The sequence below is a fragment of the Papaver somniferum genome, chromosome 10 (assembly GCF_003573695.1).
Source record: "Papaver somniferum cultivar HN1 chromosome 10, ASM357369v1, whole genome shotgun sequence".
NCBI lineage: Eukaryota > Viridiplantae > Streptophyta > Magnoliopsida > Ranunculales > Papaveraceae > Papaver > Papaver somniferum.
This window is the reverse complement of record NC_039367.1, coordinates 166,208,743-166,230,992: the sequence shown is the minus strand read 5'-3', so window position 1 is coordinate 166,230,992 and position 22,250 is coordinate 166,208,743. Positions and strand designations below refer to the sequence as shown.

Sequence of the window (22,250 nt, the reverse complement as noted above, 5' to 3'; positions counted from 1 at the left end):
CATGGACATCCTTTACAGAACCTGAAGTTTCCATTAGATAAGGATGTAAATTGTGTTATTGGTCCCTGAGACAATTAGTCGTTAAATTGCATTAACATTAACATTATGGTAACCCGTTGCTGAATCACCAACATTAAATCCTAGAAAGGATTCAAGGTGGAAATTGAAGGACTTATTCACACTGCAATATGGACAATTATTTCAATACTTTAATGTATTGATAGACACATCTATTAGATGGTATCTTGTTATATTAACACGTAATGTTAGATTTTACCGAACTGTTTGTGCAAATCTTGTGGTTCCGTATCCATTTTTGGACTTCCCACTTAAGTCCATTTATCTTGGTGGTAAATTGATAGGCTTTGATGATTTTCCTTCAGTTGTTGTTGTATCGAGCATATAGTTAGCACATGTGCGCACTCGACATGGTCTAGTTGAGTTCTTTGGTTAAGCATCTTTAGTTCATTGCTCGACCAACTGTTTACCATCATTATTGTTTTTGGAAGCAACCTTACAATTTACGTGTTTGGTCCATAGCGTCACCTAGATATATATGTTGGTTTCGATTCATAAGAGATTTACAACCATGTGCTGGTAATGTTTTATTGAAGATGAGACTGTATTCCCTCCGTTAGGGGGAGGAAGTAAGTCGTTACAAGGAACGGCGTGAAATGGCTCATCTTTTGTCGAGCTCGCAGTTGTTTTTGGGATACCTATTGTGTAGTTAAATTAAAACCCAAAAACTATCATGATCAGAATTGTCTTTGAAAATAGGCAATTATTAAACCAGAAGTTTCCAGAAATGAGATAGTAATGTCTCCGCCATGATCAGGAAAACTAAAATGCCACCAGAAGTTGGCATGACAACCCGCCACCAGAAGTTTGGCAAGAGTAGGGTTGATAACCTTTAAGGTTCTCCCACTTTATTCAGGGGACAAACGTCACCATAAAAGGATGGTGCAAATTACGATAACCTAAAAGGTTTTCCCGCCTTAACCAGAGGGAGAAAGACTTCCACCTGAAGATGGCACATAATGTCGACAAAATTTAAGGGTTTTCCCTTGAAGTCATGGAGATGACAGGAACCACCTAAATGTTGGAGTGAATAATGTCGACAAGAGGTTATCTGATTAAGTGTTTATCCTGATCAAAGAAAGTATGGCTTCCACTAGAACTGGCGTGAGACATCTTATTTGTTTTCTCACACCAAGATATTGGATATAATTGAGGTGTTGGAGATTACTCATGATTAAAACAAATAACTACAGTAGCTCTGGGAAAATATTGTTGGTCACTTGCTTGAAGATGCAGACACGGGAAGTTGTCTCAGCAGGTTAAATCATGCATCTCGCAATAACCAAATCGTGTGTTAAAACACGCTTGAGGCCTGAATAACTGCCGCATATATGCCTCTTAAAAGAGAATCCAATCACTTTTCTGATATGTAGTGCTCTTGAAGAGAGACTACAGATAGTGCTCGTGGAGACTATCAGAATTCGATCCACATTCTCTAAAGTTTGGAACTCCTTATTGAAAATAAGGAGATGATAAAGCCCCTGAAGTGGCATTGGTACCAGTTTGTGAAATTTTCTTGAATATGCATGCAATAGAGAATGTGTTAGATTGTATATGATTGTCGATTATTGTTTACAATAGTGGTTGTGTACCTCTCTGCAGAGGAACATCGACATTGTGATTGGTAGGCATATGACATGTTACCTCAAACTAAGTTAGAAGATGGAATCTCTCGAAAAAGCGCAAAAGTTCGGATCCGACTCAGACCGTAAAACTGTGAGGCCTGAAAATTATAAGATGGTGTTTGAGATTAAGCGCAGAGAGAATAGTATTATCGTTTTAAGTGCGACTGAGGGTTTCCTGCTGAACTCCAGGATTAGTTCTGTAAAACGAAAAATATTCTCCTAATATAGATACAATTTAGCGTGTAGTCACTGAAGGACTCATATTGCATCTTGTTATGACTAGTAATTCTAATGAATCCCTGAAGGATTCGAGGTGCTCTGACTTAGGCAGCCAGCCACCCGACGTTGTGAATTATGTCAGGCTTGAAATTTAGTCATAATCACCATTTTGAATAGGAGAATCTTATGAACAATCCTTTGTGTATTTTATGTTCTTGGTATAAGGTTAAAATCCGGATGAAATGATGATATCATTTTTGACTTCTTAAAGAACCCTTCGTAGCGCTAAAATCCACGCTTGAACTAGATTTTTGAGATCTCGCTGAAATCAAAATATTTGCTCGACCTGAAGTTCGAGGACATGCTAGCATAATAAAACTCTCCTATATATACCAGAGTATCTAGTTTTGATACTCGTAATACTTATCGTGCTTCTAAATTAGCACCATTACTGGGAAGTGATCGATCCATCTGATACATACGTTAAATTTATGGTCCGGAAGTACCATACATGGATATAATGCATGCATTATCTTGTGTTTTCTAACTTTTATTTTGCATGTTATACTTTTAGATGCTGAAATTGATTCTACAGTATTTATGAGTTTACAAAAGACCTTTCATTGTTATGCCCGAAGTTAAAGCGGGAAATAAATTGGTACGCAATGTACTGAGGATTTAAATGAAAGGTGAACAATGGAGATTGTGCACCCGACACAAGACTTGCAGTCAGTCCTCCATAAACTGCAAATGGTAAAGCGGTTTTCCGAAGACTATATAATGTTTGCACCACCAGCCGCTTTAAGAAGTCATGCTTCAGGGGGAGTAAAATCGTAGAATATTTGACTGGACTAAAACGCGCTGTACTCTTTTTCCTTCCCTAAGGTTTTGTCTCGTTGGGTTTTCCTTGTCAAGGTTTTAACGAGGCAGCATATGCGTGTTCAGCACCATTATTGGGTGACGTCCGTTGTACTCTTTTCCTTTGGTTTGGTTTTGTCCCACATGGTTTTCCAGACGAGGTTTTTAACGAGGCAACATTAGCATCGACGTCAACATCATTATGAACTTTGGGCGTTCAGGTTTAGTCCCAAGTGATTTTCCTGACGCAGGCGTGTAGGTTTTTATCCCAAGTGGTTTTCCTGGCGTAAATTTTGTCAAAGAAAATATTTTGTGGCAGCGACCACCCTCATTCTAAGCTCAGGTTTTGTCCTAAATGGTTTTCCTGACGCAACTTTGACAGAGGAAGCATTTCATGACAGTGACCAATCTCACTCCAAGTTCAGGTTTTTCCTAAATGGTTTTCCTGACACGATTTCGGCAACGGGAGAAAATGTGTGACTACCGTCATCACTTTGAAGCTAGCGATGTTGTACTCTTTTTCCTTCGACTGGATTTTGTCCCACTGAATTTTACCGACAAGGTTTTAATGAGACAACATTCTTAGAAATGGTGGTCCAAGGGGGAGTGTTATGTAGACACTCTGTCTATGATGGCCCACCATGAAGACTATCCACATTATTCCTATACAAGGCCTAAAGATAAACATACTTTGGGATATGTATGACTACTGATAAACATAACCCATGGCATTCGGTGTGCTGCCATATGGGCTTACACGTGGAACTTTATGATTCATTTTAGTGCACACCGTACAGGCTATAAATAGCCCATCAGTCCTATGTAACGAGTTAACAAGAAGAGAAATAAAATTCTCATTTTTCTCCCACGTCCTTTATCTAGTACTAGTTTTAGTGCATACATATAATAATATATGTCCTGGATAAGAAGTTAGTTTTTGTTCTCTAATTTTCGGATACTAAATGAACAGTATCCTGTTTACCAACAATGTTATGGTTATTAGTTGCTTAATATTCATTATGGGATAAAGAAATCACAACAATGAAATCACAACAGTTCACACGTTTATTTTGAATAATGTTAGGGCCTGTTAGAGTACATGAGCTTCCTATGGAGGATTTTGTGAGCAAGGTACGTGCTAAGCATTGCATCAGAAGCAGATGGGTAAAATAACAAAAAGTTCCAGTCACTAAAAATATCTACCTTTTGTTCTATGCAGAAGCCAGTTCCCAGTAAAAGGTAAACCAATTCGTCGAGAGTGGTATATTGCTGGACATTTGTTTCCTTTTGTTTCGAGATCTGTTGGATTTTTGTAGCTAATATTTTTTGGTCACTATGAAGTGTAAGAACAAAGTGCATCTATAGATTGAAAAAAAATGCATGAAGAGTGATCAATTGTTTCTTTATAGACAATATTGAGTGCATACGAACCAAGGTAATGAATGATGTAACAACCCGCCACACAAATTCATTTTTTTGCTACCTTTGTTTTCAAATGCTTACTGAAGATTGGCAAAAGATTGACCTTTTCTCTATGTGGGTTCTATCCGATGTGCTAATACTCTTCAATCTCTGCATTTTCAGCACAAATAATAATACAAAGATAATCATCGAGATACATCAACTTATCCCCGTGCAACACACGGGAAAGATACTAGTCTTGGTTGATTTTGGTACATTCCCACTAGAAACTATATTGAAGCACTGCAAGCACCGCTCAAACTAAACGTGTAGATTAAAAAAAAATAAAAAAATCAGCCAATGTGATGGAAAAATATGTCGGGCACATGCACTCAATGTTCTTGGCCGTAATATACTTACAAACGTACAGGTATCTTAGGATCAGTGGGAATACCTATGAAGCAAGTTGGCATGTATTTGATCCACGATCGACCGAAAAACAAGTAGACCACATTATTGGGATCCCATGAGAAACTGACATCCTTTAGAGCTTCTCCAACGGTGAATATGAATTTTTCATATGTGGCGTTATTTTTAAGATATTCTTTGAATATAAAATCCTAAATATTAGGAAAAATAAAGTTTCATCTCCAACTCATAAAGTTTTCTATTTTTTATTTTACTTATTTGTAGGCATATAATTGGTAAAAATCATTTCCATATTATTTTTTAATGATTTTTATTAATAAAAGTGTGACTAGGATGGGAAGACATCCTTTAAGTGAATGTCTAAAATTAGAGGTTCACCTAGAGGATGTCTACGTTTTCTTTTGCCACATCATCTTCACATCAATCGGTTGAAGATGATTTTTTATAAATGTGGTTGTGAATCCTACGTGGATTAGGAATTTTTTCTTCACATACATTCCACCAGAGAAGCTCTAAGAGCCTGTCCGGTGGAATGTATGTGAAGATAAATGTCTAAGTCCACATAGGGTAGACATTCATTTTACCAAAAATTCTTCTCCAACCCCAACGTCTTAAATCAATGTGAAGATGACATGGCTTTATTTTTACTAGACATTGTCAAGGTGAATGTCAAGTTTTAGACATTCACCTTGACAATGTCAAGCTATCCTAGTAAGTTTTTGCTTACCTAATTTAATTCCGATATATTAACTAACCATTTTTAGCTCTAATAAAATCTAAAAACTACTAAATATAAAATTTACATTTAATCTGTAAAAATTCACAAACAACGCCACTATTTTTCCTCCCTAAACTTAAGGAAAAATTGGAATGAGGATGTCTTGTTTATGTTGCCACCTTGGAAACACACACAACCACCATTGGAGAAACTCTTAGTCACATGTGAGCATAAGAGCTTGAAAATGAAGGCAAATCTGCAGCATCACTATATAGCTAATAATATATAGCAGTAGCACCAAGCATGTACCGAGTTCAAATGAATAACGAAGAAGACGAATCGGCTAAGCATTTCCCAAATTTAAGGATTCAACATGAAACTAAAGTTATATCCACACCTCTCAAGCAACTCACCAGACGTTATCTGGTTGAGTTTATTAAGTTTCTCGACTGTACATAGGCTTCGTGGATGCGCTTTGCCTAATCTTTCCAGAACAACAGGTTGCAGAGCAGTTGCATATGACAGCTTCAGAAATTTCTGTAGAGCAAGCAGGGAAGCCTCCTCATGTGATGCATAGGCAGTCTTTTGGGATTCTTTCAGCTATCTACTAGTGCAAGCACCTCAATATAAAAAAGGTTATCTTTGTGTCTGAACACTTAAAACATTGCAAATCTGTGAGTGGTCATTCTTTTTTTTTATAGGAAAAGCTTAGGCCTAGAAAAACACTCAGAGCGGTATAAATAAGTCGTGTTGGCTATGGTTATGGTTGCACCACTCAGCCTTCCAGCTTTGTTCTTACATAAAAGAGCTAATTTAAAAGTCTCCATATTTTGACTACGATTGACAATACTAAGATTTAGTAAAACAAAAGATATGGGATTGATGTCCATATTTCTACCATTGTCTTCTTAACTGTTTCTTCTTTCATAGTAATTTAGGTGAAATCTTCCTTGAGCAGCTTCATTGTAGAGGTACTTGAAACGATCTAGAATGTCCATAGATTCAACAGATATTGCAATGTTTGTGTGCTGCATCTTTTTGGCCCACTTGAAAGCTAGGTCTGCTCCGCTTGTGACTCACCCTTCTCCATAATGTCCTGGATGTCCTCTTGAGTCAATGGTGTTTCCTGCAAAATCTGTCATAGTTAGAGCAGTGTAATATGCAGAGTTCTCAGAATCTTGTAGTGTGCAGATACTGATATGTTTTCCAAATCCTGCTTCTGCATTCCAAGTGTAATTGGTATTGACTTGTTGCAAAGCAGTGTCAGCTTCCTCTGGTAAAAGAGGGAAGTTTTTCATGATATGATCTGGCATTGCATGTATTCTATTGTGAGTGCACAAATGCTGCTTAATTCTGAGAGTAATAACTCCCACAGTAGGCTGAATTTGTTTGAATATATAATCACATCTGGCTTTGCAGATATACCAACATGTGGTGGCATAAATGCTGCAGTTAGTGTTTCCAAGTTGAAACCAGGAGTTCACCCAATCAATGAAGATGGTGTTGTTATCAAAGAGAGTGTATGAGTTGCCAAGGATTTCCTGCCACACCAGAGTAGCAGCAGTGCAATTCAGAAACATGTGAGACATGGATTCTTCTTCCCCACTATTGCGAACAGTGCATACAGGATTGATGTAATGAAGTATGCTAGCTGTTTTTGCATTTGCGGGAAAAATTCCATGTGCACATTTCCAGATAAAAATTTTGATGACTGGAGCCACATCCATGTTCCAAATGGCTTCCCAGTTACCAGTTGGAGTATCATTTCTGTAGAGATGATCAGTTTTTTCCTTGTACAACTCTTTGACAGAGAAAACTCTTGTATCATTGAGGTTCCAGATTATTCTGTCCTCTTCTTTTGGGTGTGTCTTCAGAGTAACAATCACAGCGGCTTCCTCCATTCTAAAGAGGGTAGAGACTTGAATTGCATCCCAGTTTCCATCTAGAAGAAGCAAGGATTCTATTTTATCAATGTAATGAGGCAGTGTTGTGGTTTTTGAATTCTAGTGTTGGTATTTGGGATCCATAAATCTTCCCAAATGTGGATCCTTTTGTCATTACCAATTCTCCAGGAGCAGTGTTGTTGTATGTTGCTTATGCCTTCTAGGATTCTTTTCCATATCCAAGAGTCCCCATCCTTTGATTTTGTATCCATGCTGAGAAACTTTTTGCCTAGAAGACATCACTACAAGAAAATGAGTCTGTTGCCGCACTTCTTTGCCACACATCCACGAACAATGTGGAAATATGAGGGGTTTAGCCTCACAACTAGATAGGTGTGGCATTAAGTGAGACATTTTTCCACATCCACGAATAGTTGAGGCAAAAACTAACTTTTTGCTTCATGTATTTTGTTGATGTAGCAATAAATCAAGTTCTTTCCACACTGGTGCGGCAACAAGTATCGATTTTCTTTCATAGAAATGCATATATTTTTATTTTTTAAATTTTATCGATTAAATTAAAAAGAACGGAAAAGAAGTGCCTTCAAAAACGCTCGCACGTCCACACATCTCTCCTTATTCTAGATCTAGATATGCATGTTGAACCTTCGTCTTCGTTTTTTTCTTTTCACAACCAGAAATCGATCATCTCCAGTCTCTACTTCCATTTCTCTAAGGTAAACCAATCCAATTTTTCTCGAAGCCTTTACCTCATCACTGTCGAAATCCTAGAAAACCAACTTACATAATCATCTTAAAATTTTTTGTCGCTCTTAAAACCCTAGTAAACAAATTCGCATCATCTTAAACAATTTTTTCGGTCTAGAAACCCTTAATCAGCAAACGAACTCACAGATTCTTCTCTCAATTTAAAGCCTCTAGTATTTATGGTTTCATTTTTCTCGGAGGAAAAATCAAGTATAAGAACAACATCTTATACCTCTGTTGTTATTGGTTGTGATTGTAGTTGCAGGAAATCCTACACTACACCCCTCATAAGATTTCATGAACATTCAACTCATTTTATAATAACAATCTTAATTTTATTGATGAATCTTTGAACAATCTTACAAAAAAATTAAAGGAATCAAGAATAACCACTGCTCTAGATTTTCTCTCTCCTATTTACTTGCTTCTCCCTCAGAAAAGATCTCTCTCATTTCCTTTACAACTGAACGGCTATTTATAGGGAATTACATAGTAGATGACAGCTAATCTGTCCTTTATTTTCGGATATGGCTTGCGATATTCTCGCAACCTTACAAATGTTAATCTCGCAAACTCTCTAATTTTCGCAGGACCATCACATTTTTCTCATGATTTAGCTGACGTCGTTTATTATTTCGTTTCTGAAGTTGTTTTGCGACACTGCTGTGTTGTGTTGTTAATAATTTCGCTGAGGAATTACTGCTGCGAGATTCTGATCCTACATCTTGCCTCTTATCATATCTTCTCTGCGAAGTAGAGAATGATGTGAGAAATGCCGCAGCTGTCCATCTCTTCATATTCTGCATTTATCACACGTATCCTTTCTTCCATCTATTTCTTGACACGTCTTCTGTAACCGCTGCTTTTCAACCGCTCACGTCTTTTCGCATTAATGATGTTTATTTCTTCGAGTAAAAAAAAAATCTTCTTTATATATTCTTCTTTCCATTTTCTTTTTACTTTCCCTTCTCTTTTTACTCTCTCATCTCTGCAACTCTATTTTCCTTCCGTAAGTTCTGCTACTGTAATTCTTCCTTCTTCAATCTTCTTACTTTTCATTCATTCCCATACTCTATATTCAGATATGCCTCCAAGCGGTCAAAAGCATGAGAAAACTTTTTAAGGAAACCCAAAAAGATCTTTCCGAGAAAGGTTTCACACTTTCTACCATTCCTGGTGAAAGTGCCAAATCAATTCTTTCTATCAAAATTTTCTTTGATCAACATTGTGATGATCAATCAATCATATTTTCACTGGGTCAAATTCCCGCAGGTCTCCCCATTCCTCTTTATGACCCAGATATTCCTCTGTTCTATGAAATTCTCGCTCACTCGGGATTTTCACGAGCTATCTTCCAATTGAGTGGGGATTGCATCCGTCTGATGCTGAAGTTCGCTAACCGTGGTGCTGGTAAAGGATCTCTTTACTCTAAAGAACTTAGGGATCCTAAATTCGCAGACTTGGAGATAATTGCTAAAAAATACACATTAGCGAGTTTCTTTGAAAATTATGAATTGATCTCCATGAAGAAAGAGAATACTCGCTGGGGTATTCGCTTGAAAAGGAAAGATAATATTGATGAAGCTAAAATACTTATGCAAGACATTGATTGGCACTATGGTAAGAACACAACTCCTTGACAATCCAAAGATGATAAATGGTGTGTTTTTCCCTTGATGCTTAAAGGACCTTACATTGCTGGGTCAAATGTTCTTCCTGAGAATCTCGCTTCTTATCAACCTTGGGTGTTCTCTTGGACCGAAAAGGAGAAAGAGATATGTCTCTTTTATTTTCACACACTTTATATTTCTTTATTTGTCTTTATTCTTTTGTTCGTTGATTCTTGCGACATTCTACAGATCCAGAAAATGAAAGATAGCTATCACAGGACTGGGAAGGCTAGTACCTTGTTAGCTCTTGCTCATACACATATGAGGTTAGAAATATTCTCCTTTGATCTTAAACAGTATATTGTTTCCTCTATTTCTTATTTCTATCCGTGTGTGAAGATTATTGCTGAAATAGAAGAGCCTGCCAATGTTGCGAAGACTGGTGTTAAAGGAAAAGGTGCTCTTCGCAGGGAAAAACCAACTGCTCCTCCTACAAAGATGAGAAAAATCCGTTCTTCCTCTCCTTAAAATATTCCTTCTCATGAAAACTTCGAGAGTGATGAGGATGATGAGGATAATGATGACCTTGCTGCAAATGAAGATTCTCCATCTGAATCTTCTATGGCTAAGCTCTCTGGCCTCTTTTATGATTCTTGGAAAGGAATGGGAGATAATCAATTCTCTAATACCTGCAAAACTCTTGCTATGATTTGCGATGTTCCTTTATTGGATGGTGATAATTCTCTTCGTGGAGTTTCTAGATTGGTGACTCCCAACTTCCTGCATTCTCTTAATAGTCTGGTATGCTTTCGTCTTTTTATTTCTTCGTCTTTTTACTTCTTCATTATTGTAACTCAAAATCTCTTTATATTTTTTATATTTTCTTGCAGGCTGGAAAAGATTCTTTCAATGTTGCCTCAGATCTGGAGTGGAGACGCGAAATTCTTGAAAAGAAGAATCTTCAATTTCGTACAAAGAATGAGGAACTGGAAGCTGAAGTCAAATGTCTTCACGAGAAGAACAAACAACTAGAAATTGATTCTTGTTCGTACAAGAATAAAATCTCTAGTCTTCAGCAAGCTAATAATCAACTCTATGGTATGTTAGTTTTCTCATTTCCCTTCATTCATTCATCCTGTTGTTTTATCTTATTTGATTGATCCTTTTTGAAGACATTTATGGTCTTTCTGATGAAGCCATCATTCTTCGTTCATTTCCTAATGCCTTGGATAATGACACCTTTCTTGAGAGTCTTAATAAATCTTTAAATAGTTTCTCAAATGATAAAATTTCGTCTCTTTCTCTGAGTGAACTGAGATCCAAATTTCGCCTCTTAGAAATTGACCATAGATCTAGTTTAGGCTTAGCCAACTGATTTAAGCGTTTCTTTCTTAATTCAAAAGAGAAAATGAATGAGCTAAGAACCAAAATTAGCGGTCTTATAGATGATAAGGATCGCATCTATGATCAAGGTGCTAAGGCTTTGGCGAAATTTCAAGAGACCCTCTTGAAGTTCAACTTGAACGAGATGAAGCTAACCGCAAGAATACCGAGCTCTGCGAAAGAGAAAACCAAAATTCGTTCTCGTCTCCTTATAAATAATGAGGATGAATTCGCTTGGGCTGCGAAAATCTTAGACGATGCCAGAAAAGATTTAAGTGTAAATGTTAGTCTCCAAGTTGAGCATACAACCTTGATTAGAGATATGATTTCTGATAGAGAAGGTTATTAACTGTTCTTCTTCACTAATCTTTTGTTTCTTATGAATTTTCATTAAGTTATTAATTGATTGCCTTTTGCTCGCAGATTCTGAAAGTAGATATTGCGAAAGAATTGAGGAACTTGAAGCTGAAAAAGAGGAACTCGCAAAGAATCTTTCTTCTCGCAACGATAAGTATTCTAGATTAAAGAATCAAATCATGATCACTGTTGCGAACTTTAAGAACGATGTTCGCAATCAAAATATTCAAATGGTTTGTGATGACCATAGTATTCCTCACTCTGATTATCCTTTTCTCTTGGAGGAGATCCCAAAGAACATTCCTAGTCTGACCATCTCTGATAGCGAAGATGATGATGAAGAATCTGATGTTGATGAAGGTTCTGATGAAGATAAAAATTCTGATGCAGACGGAGAAGGGAACAAGTATGATGAAGATGATGAAGGATCAACTAAAAAGTAGTCTTTGTTTCTTTCTTTGATCTTCTGTTATACTTGTACATTTATTCCTTCTTTATGTATATTTGCGAATTCTTTTGGTTCTTCATATTCCTTAATATATGAGTTTCTTTCATTTTGACCTGCATTCATTAAAACAATTCCTCCTTGCAATACGGCTAATCAATATAATCATTAATTTTTTAATTTTTGCGTAAATCTATCATGTGGAGACAAATAAAATTTTCTAATTTCATTCATTCCCATACTTGCCTCTGTTATTTGTATCCGAATGAGAGATTTTGCAGATTTTTCTTATTTTGTGCCTCAACTTCGCAGTTGTTTATGTATAATTTCGCAATCATATGCGAAGTGATTTTTGATTCTTTTCAAAATCTCATCCCTGTGTGGTCTTATTTTGCCTTCCTAGTTAAAGGTCTTATTATGCCACCTCTTTTCATTGCGACAAAATCGCAGGACGTCCTTGCACTTTCATGCAAAAACCCATTGATCTTGCCTTAACTTTTTCTTTTGTATTATGGACTATTCAGGAATGTTGCAACAATATGACAGGCCTAAATATTCTTACGAAAATAAAGCCCCATGACATTGCTGTCTTGCGACGAAATCGCAGGACGTCTTCGCACTTTCATGCGAAAACCCATTGATCCCGTCTTATATTTTTATTTTGTATTATTGCCTCTTCAGGATTGTCGCACAAATATGACAAGCCTTAATACCCTTGAGAGTAAAAAGCCTCATGACATTTGCGTCTTAAGACACTTATCAGCTCTCTAATGGAGGGTGTCGCCCTTATCTTCCCCCTGGTTGCCCCTTCAAGGAGGCGTACGTCTACCATACAAGGTTGGCTCCTCCCATCCGGTCTTAACAACAACCAGTTGTTTTTGCAGCCTCTTATCTCTTTTACCTATAGCGCTTATGGTTACGAGACTGCACCCTAAGTGGGGTTTTCTTCGGGCCGAGTGCAGTATAAGCCAAGACTTGTCAAGAATGGCAAGGTACGCTCCAGACGCCCCTGGCACTCTTGACTCAACCGTGTACCTCGGTGCCTTGGTCAGATTCTGCACTCCTTGGGAGAGTCCTTATTACCTTAGTCGCCCAACCTAAGTCATATGCTTAAGCTGAGAATCCAAGGTGCCTCTCCCGGATGGGCTTTATTGACCCCAAATCTCCATGACTCAGGTTCCGGTGGAGGTGTAGCCTTTCCCTGAGCCATGCAACAGGTACCCCCTTATTGCATACATGACATACTCAACAAATGTGCACATGCCATGAGAATTCATTGAAGTGAACTTAAAAATTCTGGAAGAAACTCAATATATTATTGTTAAGCATTCAAGAACTCTGTTAGCGTACTACTTGTTTAAATGAGATAGGAAACACACGACATACCTACTTTTAACATACGCTTGCACGTTACCGTAAATGCTGCCTAACATGATTCGTTTGACACTTGAAATGCTACCTTATGATCCCTATCATCTACGAGGCTTTTCGTGCATTACAGTTTTAGACTAGCACCCGCAATTCCTGGGTTCATCATGATTTTCCGTACCAATTTTAACATTGCATTGTTAGTAGGTAGATCGTAAAGATGAAATTCAGCTAAGATTGGCTACAATCGATACACCCAGATATTACCCATATCATGTTTGAACTATCTTTATGAAAATGAACTATCGAACTATATAACTCTTCCTTCTTAGATTATCCCCGCAGTTACTTACATTTCTGAATCCACAGGAAGCTCGAAAGTCCAAATGAGGAGACTCTGATTGCTTAGAGAATCTGCACAATGGAGGCACGATAGAACGATCCAGTTTGCTTGAGTCTGTGAAGTTCATTCGGGTATGCCAGTCGGACTATTAACAACTATCAGTCATCTCGGGACAAATCAATGTACCAGCTGTTGTGCCTACTCGTGTCAGTTCGTATTGGGTCATATCCAATCCGTTTCGGGTCCTTGCAGTGAACACTTCCTCGTTGCGAATGATCATCGGGATAGCAGCCAACTCGAACTGATCACATCGTCTATTCCAGCTTGCAAGACTCATCAACTTACGAGCAACACCTAAAGAAGGGGGCGTATCCTTGCACTCTTTTCTTTGACCTTTACTAGCTAATACATTGGACGATATCTACTGCAAAAACCCTTAGCAGACCCTAGCTAAGTCAAAAAGAACGAAATAACATCCGCTACCCACATGAGAAATATGAAAATTTTCTGCACTGACTTGGATATTCAGATAAAATGGATTCTTGTTATTTAGTATCATGGTATGAATTGCTTTATTTCTAGCAGCCAGGAATTAAGAATCCAAGAGCTTAATTGAATGCCTATTGGATGTGTGAAGTGATAGGGGAAAGTTTCAGACGAGATGTGATCTGTATAACCCGAACAAATCGGATCGCACAACATCCGATCAAAATGATGATGGTCAACAGACTCGATTGAAACAACCGCTTCGAACAATTTCGTCACAACAGTCAACCCAACTTCACCGAGATGTATCAATAGTCGTGGACGTCACATTAAAAGGGACCTTTGAGGTTAATCGGGCGAGATACGACGGCGACATGATGGCGAGCATCGATATTGGAATGGTTGTGAACCGAAATAGCAGCAATCACTTCTCTTCCCAATTAGTCTACAAGCGTGGGAGATTCGGCGATACTTGGAGCAATGTATGACTGAGATATTCCTCTAGCGTGTGACGCAGAACGGACAAGGAGCAAAGGATGTTCCGAAGATAATCACTTGAACCACAAGGCTATGCCAACTACGTTCAGTACTCAGCTACTTCGGACCAGAAACGTCACAGACCAGTGTATATAAGGCATCCGTTTATTTCAGAACCCACTCGCGACTTCTTACTTTCCGTTTTGATGAATTGGGAGCGACTCGGTTAGGGCCAACATGCAATGACTTGGACGCACCCTCGATTGGTGGACAGTGAATCATCTCGGGCATCATCCGTACGGAATTGATTCTCTCGAAACAACAACCTACTAAATGAAAGAACTTGCAAGTTGTGGCAACCAAGCGGGACTGAAATTGAATATCCGTGGAACATAGTATATTACATGAAACGTACAACGGTAAAGCGATGATATGACAAACGCATCGATATACCATTCGTACTCGGGCCATCAAACGGAATGGCCCGGGATGGTCTAAGATTTCTGACTCCAACTTAGACTATGCAGACTTTGGTAAATAATAACCTGGGGGATGCCTTGGGTTGTTAGTGTATTGTAACACACAAGTCATTCGTACTTGGGTCATCAAACGAAATGATCCGAGGTGATCTAACTTGTCATTTATTTCTTTAAAACCGTGAGGGGTAGGAAATATGACATGAGCGACTAATGGTCATTCGTACTCGGGGCGACGCCAGTGTGCAAGTGTCGAGGTGACTTACACTCGAATGGTCATTCGAACTCGGGGCAATGCCAATGTGGAAGTGTCGAGGTTACTTACACTCGAATGGTCATTCGTACTCGAGGAAATGCCAGTGTGGAAGTGCCGAGGTGACTTACAGTCGACTGGCTATTCGATACTCGGGGTAGTGGCAGTGTGCAAGTGTCGATGTAGCCTAAGGGTTCTGGTGGTTGGAAACTAGTAGCCGATTATCAAAGCACGAGTACTTGATAGTCGAGCATACAACATTGCTCCCATCGCAAGTGTGATCGATTATCAAGGCATGAGTACTTGGTAACTCACTTGATCCGGGATAGTCGTTTGATGGCACCCAGGATATCGAGCTATAGAACTTAGGAAGGTCCGAATCCCTTCCAATAGATCAAAACGACGGTGATGAGATACCTCAATCGGGACATGGCATTGGGCCCGATGACCCTCCCTATTGAGTGTGTTCGACATATATGGAATATTAATTAATGCCTACTCTGAAATGATTAGTATTGCAGGAAAATATGTATGCTAAGACTACAAGAGGTTATACATGAAAGGGGCAACACAATGGGGACGACGGATTTGTCGAGTCATCAGCGTGTGAGACTTGAATAAAATACGTACACGGGTTTTACAAGTCGTCAGTAGCAGAGGATACTTCTAAGCACATGGGCGAATCATCAGAAGTTTTGTACACATCTTTCAGCTCGTGAACAAACAACCTCAATAGGGAAACTTCAACAGGGAAGCTTTCTTACCTCTTCACCTTCAATTTTAGACATTGTCTAGTGACATTTACCATAGAAACTCGTGGGAAAGTACAACTGATGCAATGAATATTTGAAAGTCGGAAAAGCATGTGAATGATAACGTGTTTTTATTTGAAAAATTGTAAGCATTAACAAGAATGTTTGATGGAAATCCAAACTATGCCAGAATAACACAAACTGAGCTAAATATCGTTTGGAGGCTACATACAGGGGCATGGAAGCTAGGAAGAATAATTGTCTTGGTCGAGAATAGCCAACAACAAAAACTACGGTCCGAGACCACAAACCAAATAAAGGAGGCAACGACATCACAGAATCTCCCAAGTTCATAAATCAAACAAAGAGTTGCAGCGACGAACCGTACCGTAACGACATCACTGGCAATGGAGGCACGATAGAATGATCCAGTTTGCTTGAGTCTGTGAAATTCATTCGTGTGTGCCAGTCGGACTATTAACAACTATCAGTCATCTCGGGAAAAATCAATGTACCAGCTGCTGCGTCTACTCGTGTCAGTTCGTATCGGGTCATATCCAATCCGTTTCGGGTCCTTGTAGTGAACACTTCCTCATTGCGAATGATCATCGAGATAGCATCCAACTCGAACTGATCACATCGTCGATTCCAGCTTGCAAGACTCATAAACTTACGAGCAACACCTAAAGAAGGGGGCGTATCCTTGCACTCTTTTCTTTAACCTTTACTAGCTAATACATTGGACGATTCCAATAACAGCATTAGTGTAAGTCCAAAAGAAACTGTTCTAATATGTTGATAGCATATCCCTCTTTTATTGTTCAGTACACCATTTTAAGGATATAGCAATCCAGAGTAGCAACAGCAGTAACGTTGTTGAACGTATTTCTGTTTCGAATTTAGCGACGACAAACTTTCGGTTGCGAATAGCAACAACAAGGTGTTTATGCATGCGAAGCACGCGTGTCGTCGGTAACAAAAAAAAGCCCAAGTCAAAGTTTGGTCACTCCTCTTCTTTATTTTTCCACCCTTTCAGCCTTATCTACTACAGTACTACTCCCTCGGTATTATCCTTGGAATTTTCTCAGCCCTTTTCATTTTTCATCACCCGCTCTTTATTTTTGTGCTCCCGAAGATATTTTCTCCCCTTCATATCAACTGAATATTCAGTTCATGTCTCGATCTAAAAATGGATCTGCAGTTGCAGCCTTGTATTCGATTTGGTAAGTATTTTATCAGTATTGGTTTTTCGATTTCAGTTAATAGATTCTAGGGTTTCACGATTTTAGGGAAAGTCTTCTTCAAATTGGATTTGATTGAAAAACAAAGAAACTGGGGTTTTATATTTATATCAGTATTAGTTTTTCGATTTCAGTTAATAGATTCTAGGGTTTCACGATTTTAGGGAAAGTCTTCTTCAAATTGGATTTTGATTGAAAAACAAAGAAACTAGGGTCCTATATTTATATATGGGGATTTTCTCCCGAGTCTGTTTGTATGGTTTAATTCGCGATTAATGCTTGAAATGGGTTGATTGATTTATTAACCATGGATTTGCACTGAAAGCAATGAGAAGTCTGAAATTTATTGTAGTTGATTGTGTAGAATTCTGTGATGATACAAGATTTAATCTAGCTTGCTATGGGTGTAAGTACTTTACAACTTTGGCTATATATTTCTTGGCAGGGTTCTTTAAATTACAATATCTAAGTTTTCATTTGCTTAATGGAACACTAATTGTGTGTTGTACTATTATGTTCCTATACTGCCATGTCTTATGTGCGTGATGCGACATATTAAACCTTATGTCTGTCACTTTTCCTATTTGAATATTTTAGCTTGTTTGTATGTTTAAAATGTGATAACCCTTGTAAAAAAAATTATTAGGCAGTGATAAGAGCATAAATTTGATGGAATCTCTTTGGTTAACTTTTTTAAGTTTGAAATTTAGATGCTCTCTAGAAATGTTAGCTCATTTCTGTACATAATGTGCGTCATTGAGTAATTGTATGTGAACCAGTGATAGTGTTGTAGTGGCGGTAGTTGTTAAGTGATCTGGTGCTGAATGTTTAGTAGTAGAAGAATAGTGGAGATGTAACTTAACTTGGATGCAAATACTAAATTAATTCTTCCTTTAAGTTTTGTTTTAGAATATCTATAACTTAACTTGGTTTGGTTGGACCTTTGCTGTTAATGTTGAAATGCATTCTTGAGTGTTTTATTTGTCATAAATTGATGCCTTGTTTTCCATTTCAGGAAATTAGACCATGTTTTATAAAATTTTGTTGTTCTCTGTAAACTTCTATCGGATAACTTAAAAAACTCCAACCCATTGGAATGTCTCTGCCGATAGTTCGTTTTGTTCCGCCGTCTGTGTTTGCGCAACTATACTCAAATCAGGCGTTTCCTTTTTGTAATTTATCTTGTTGCCGCAGTTCAGTTATGCTTAACCATCCTTTGATTAGTACTTAAAATTATTGTGCTCTCGTAAAGATTTTAAGTGACGAATTAATGCAAGAGGCAAAATGAATGATTTTTCTTTCTGTTATGAAATGTAACTTGCTGCCACCTTTATTGTGAGTTTTCCTTTTATGTATAGTAGAGTGAGTTATCTTTATCACAAAATTGGTTAAAAAGACTAAAATCAACAATCCCTGGGTGAAATGGACAGTTAGATTTTGATACTGTTTAAATGGACAAAAATGTAAAAATAGACAGGATGTAACCAGTTTCATCGTGCCCATTTTCAAATATTTTTTCTTATTTTTAATTTACAGAGGATGTATCCAGTTTCATCCTTGCTATTTTATAAATTTAAGCTAGGATGAATCCAGTTTCATCCTTGCTTTTTTTTTTTTGGCCATTTCACCCAAACTATTTTTTAGTCGTCCATTTGAACCGTGATTTAAAAATATTTGGACAAATGACCCTTTTCCGTATCTTTATTTGCAGCGTTGAATTTTTGGTTATCAACTGACCACTTGAAGCTTTACATTTTATAAGTTGTGTTGATGCTGCTCTTGCTTATGCCTGAATATGTATTACTTCGAAAGTACTTACTAAATCGTTATATCCCCTACTGAGTTGTGGCTCGCTCCTTTAGTTTTGTTTTCCACGGAGTACGAGAGGGGCTCGCAACAGTAAGCTGGGAAGAGCTTAAGGCAGTCTTTGCAAGCACAGAAAGTTAGTATTTTGTTAATGCTTTAGTTAGAACCTTTTTGTTGTGTGAATATTAATGCTTCAAAGATGTTTTCTACGTATATATAACTTTTATATGGACTCCCACAGATGAATTACCAAGTAATGCTTTCATATATGTGTAGATGTATTTCCAACCTCTGGAAACCTATATAATCTTTTTGCTTAAAAATTAAGTAATACTAGTGGTGGGGGTTTTGTTAAGATTTCATTTTCATTAACTTGGAGACACATTGCAGATCTTTTTTTGTACACTGTTGCAATTCGTTTGAACTTCCAATTTATGCATTTTCATGAATTTTCCCTTATGTGAGTAATGCCAATGTTATGAATGTCTCTTGAATGTTTTGAAATATATGAATTCACATGAACAAGGAAGTTCAGTACATAGAAGGTGTATGTACGTATGTATGTTTTCCCACATTTTGATTTATTTCCTTTGCAATGGTCTTATTTTAGTACTGTGTGTTCAATATTCGTTGGCCCAACTAATTAGAATGTCGGAATATTTTACAAATTAATCCTTTACTAGTTGTTCTTTGTGTTTTATGGATCATAACTTTAGTGACATAACGGTAGTTTAGAAGGGAAGTAGGTAATATTTAGGGTGGGGTAATTCTGCCTAGTGCGCAAAAATACTTTGTGAGTCGGCACACTGTTTCATCTGTACTCATATACGTACCATCTTCTAGTCATCTAAAATTTATATCTGACAGTGTTATGCTCGACATGGCAGGATGAGCTTGTTAAGGCCCAAGAAGATATCAAGGGGGAAAAAGTTGTTGGTGTTTCTGTAACAGATTTAGATGTAATGAGTAAAGCTTTTCAGAAGGAGTGTAGAGGACGGGTTCGTGATGTTGGTCTTGTTACTCGTACTCAATAGGATTATTCTGCTCCTGCGCGTGCCAAAGTACAAGAGTTTAAATCTAAGGATGGAGTTGTTAAGCATCAGTTGGAGGACCTATGTAACAAGGTGGGGATTTTGATCGAAAGCTTGGGATCACTATGTCACACTGTGATGGATATCCAGGATGCAATGTCGGGGTCAGTTGTGGCATCAAGCAACAACGGGTGCTTACCAGGTCATGCAGCTTCACCTCTTCAGAATAATTCTGTTGCTCCTGGACATGCTCAAACACCTTCACCTGTTCAAACACCTTAACCTGGGAAAACCATATCACCAGCTCGATCATAGTAGCTGTTGAAATGCCTCTATTTTCATTGTTGAACATTGACGAAGAAGTTTTGGCTGTTGGTAGACTGTGTACTGGTGCACAGGGACGTATGTGTCATGGCACTATTGTACCAGCTAATCTTGGAAAGGTGTTGCTGGATAAGATTCTCATTCCAGAAGAAAAAATCTCAAAAGCTAGCAATTTTGTTGAGACCTTTAGAGATGTTGTTGTTGGAGGGTACATGCTTCATCCAAAGACGTGCATCAGAAATGATTATTCGGGTCGGCGGTCGACCTATTTTATTGGTACCTCAGCCATCATCTAATGCTCGATAAATGAAAAACATATACGGCTTTATCTTTTTTTGCTTATATATGTTCAGATTTTTGTACATGTGCTTAGCATTCTAGCATGTAGATTCTTATGCATTTGTGCATAAGGAAGACTCTCAGACAGATTTTTATGCAGTTGTGCATAAAGGAACACTCTCAAGCAGTTGTGCTTAAAAAACTTCGAATCGTAATGTATCTATGTGAACCGACAGTATTAATATAATCAGTATTTCTGTAGGTGTGTGTGGTTTGGATTCTGTTGTATTTTTTTGCGCAGGTGACTGCAGTACAGGTCAATTGAAGTAGTACCACCCGGGGAATATCAATCCTTGGTAAGTACACTTCTTTTGCTTATGCTTATCATATTGAGTTATGTTGGATACTAATCTTCATTATATAATTGATTTTGAGGTAATATGATGTTCGTGATGTTGCTACGGGATTATGCTATTGCTGACCTTTTTTCGATAAGTCTCTGTTGCGATTTTCATTGCTCCCATGAAGCCAATGGGTCTGGTGGGTCTTCATAATTCAACAAGTTCCTAATTCTTTCATATTTGTGTAATTGGCAGTTTCAGTATGTCTATTAACAAAAAAATATGAAGATAGATTCAGGTAATGTTACTACTTACTCTTAGATTTATTGTATCAATATATTATTAGATTTATATGTGATGTATGAGTTATTTTAACACTCTTAAAGTTTCACAAGAATCACCAAAAGCTTATGTCGTGTGCTGTCCGGCTCCCCATTCTGCACCGACCGGTGAATTTTCAATTCCCTTATTGTCCTTCAACATGATGTAGATACACTCACAACAGCAGCAGTAGTTTCTGAATGTTCATGATCAACAACTACTCTGAAACGAAGGTAGACAAACTTCTTTTGAAAGCTTTCATCTATAAGTCATAAGATTATAATGCCAGACCTTGCAAACTAGAATTTAGCTGATTGAACAATCATTTCATTCCTTTGGATTAGGTAAACAATTCTGAACATGATACTATTTACTTGTGCGATTGTATGGCATTGAGGTTGGATTTTATGAGTGTATTATTGTTCTCTTATTCTCATACATCTCCATTTAGTTCACTTACAACAGAGTTTGTTGATGTTTTCTTTACATGGTTTTGACTTGTCTATGCAGAATATACAAAATCTAGGGTTTAGTCTTTTGTTTGTGACATCAGTACTGAAACATCAAGTTGGTTATTATGCAGGTATTTGGGCTTAAGTCAAAAAGCAGTACTCTTGTGATATTTTAGAAGCAGTTGAATCTTTGCTGAGGAGATTGGTTAAGCAAGCAGAGTCTGGTGATACTTCTGGTGATTTTTAGTCTTTCTTTCCCTGTTTTTCAATGCCTCTGTCAGTTGACACAATTTAGGTTACCCATCCATTTATAAACATCAACATAGATCGAATATTGTATGTCAGTCACCACATACATAAGTTTACTTGTATACATTTGTATCAATTGAAGAATCCTTTCTTTTACGATAATATTATCAGTGGTGATGCTCAACTACATTTGTATCAGTTTTGTATTGTCATTGTAGTTTGTGTATCTGTGTGGATGTTGAATATGGGGAATTGGGTATTTGCAGGGGGGGGGGGG

At 37.7% G+C, this 22,250-nt stretch overlaps 1 long non-coding RNA gene across 2 annotated transcripts; it reads left to right on the top strand.

Annotated features, from left to right (window-relative positions):
- Positions 1–17,010: 17,010 nt before the first annotated feature.
- LOC113317640 lies at positions 17,011–22,111 on the top strand. 2 transcript variants are annotated; one of them, XR_003343801.1, is made up of 4 exons: positions 17,011–17,152; positions 19,864–20,966; positions 21,207–21,505; positions 21,856–22,110. It is a non-coding gene; the product is annotated as an uncharacterized LOC113317640 (long non-coding RNA). The 2 variants fall into 2 exon arrangements; XR_003343800.1 differs by having other exon boundaries at positions 19,864–21,505; positions 21,856–22,111.
- Positions 22,112–22,250: the final 139 nt, after the last annotated feature.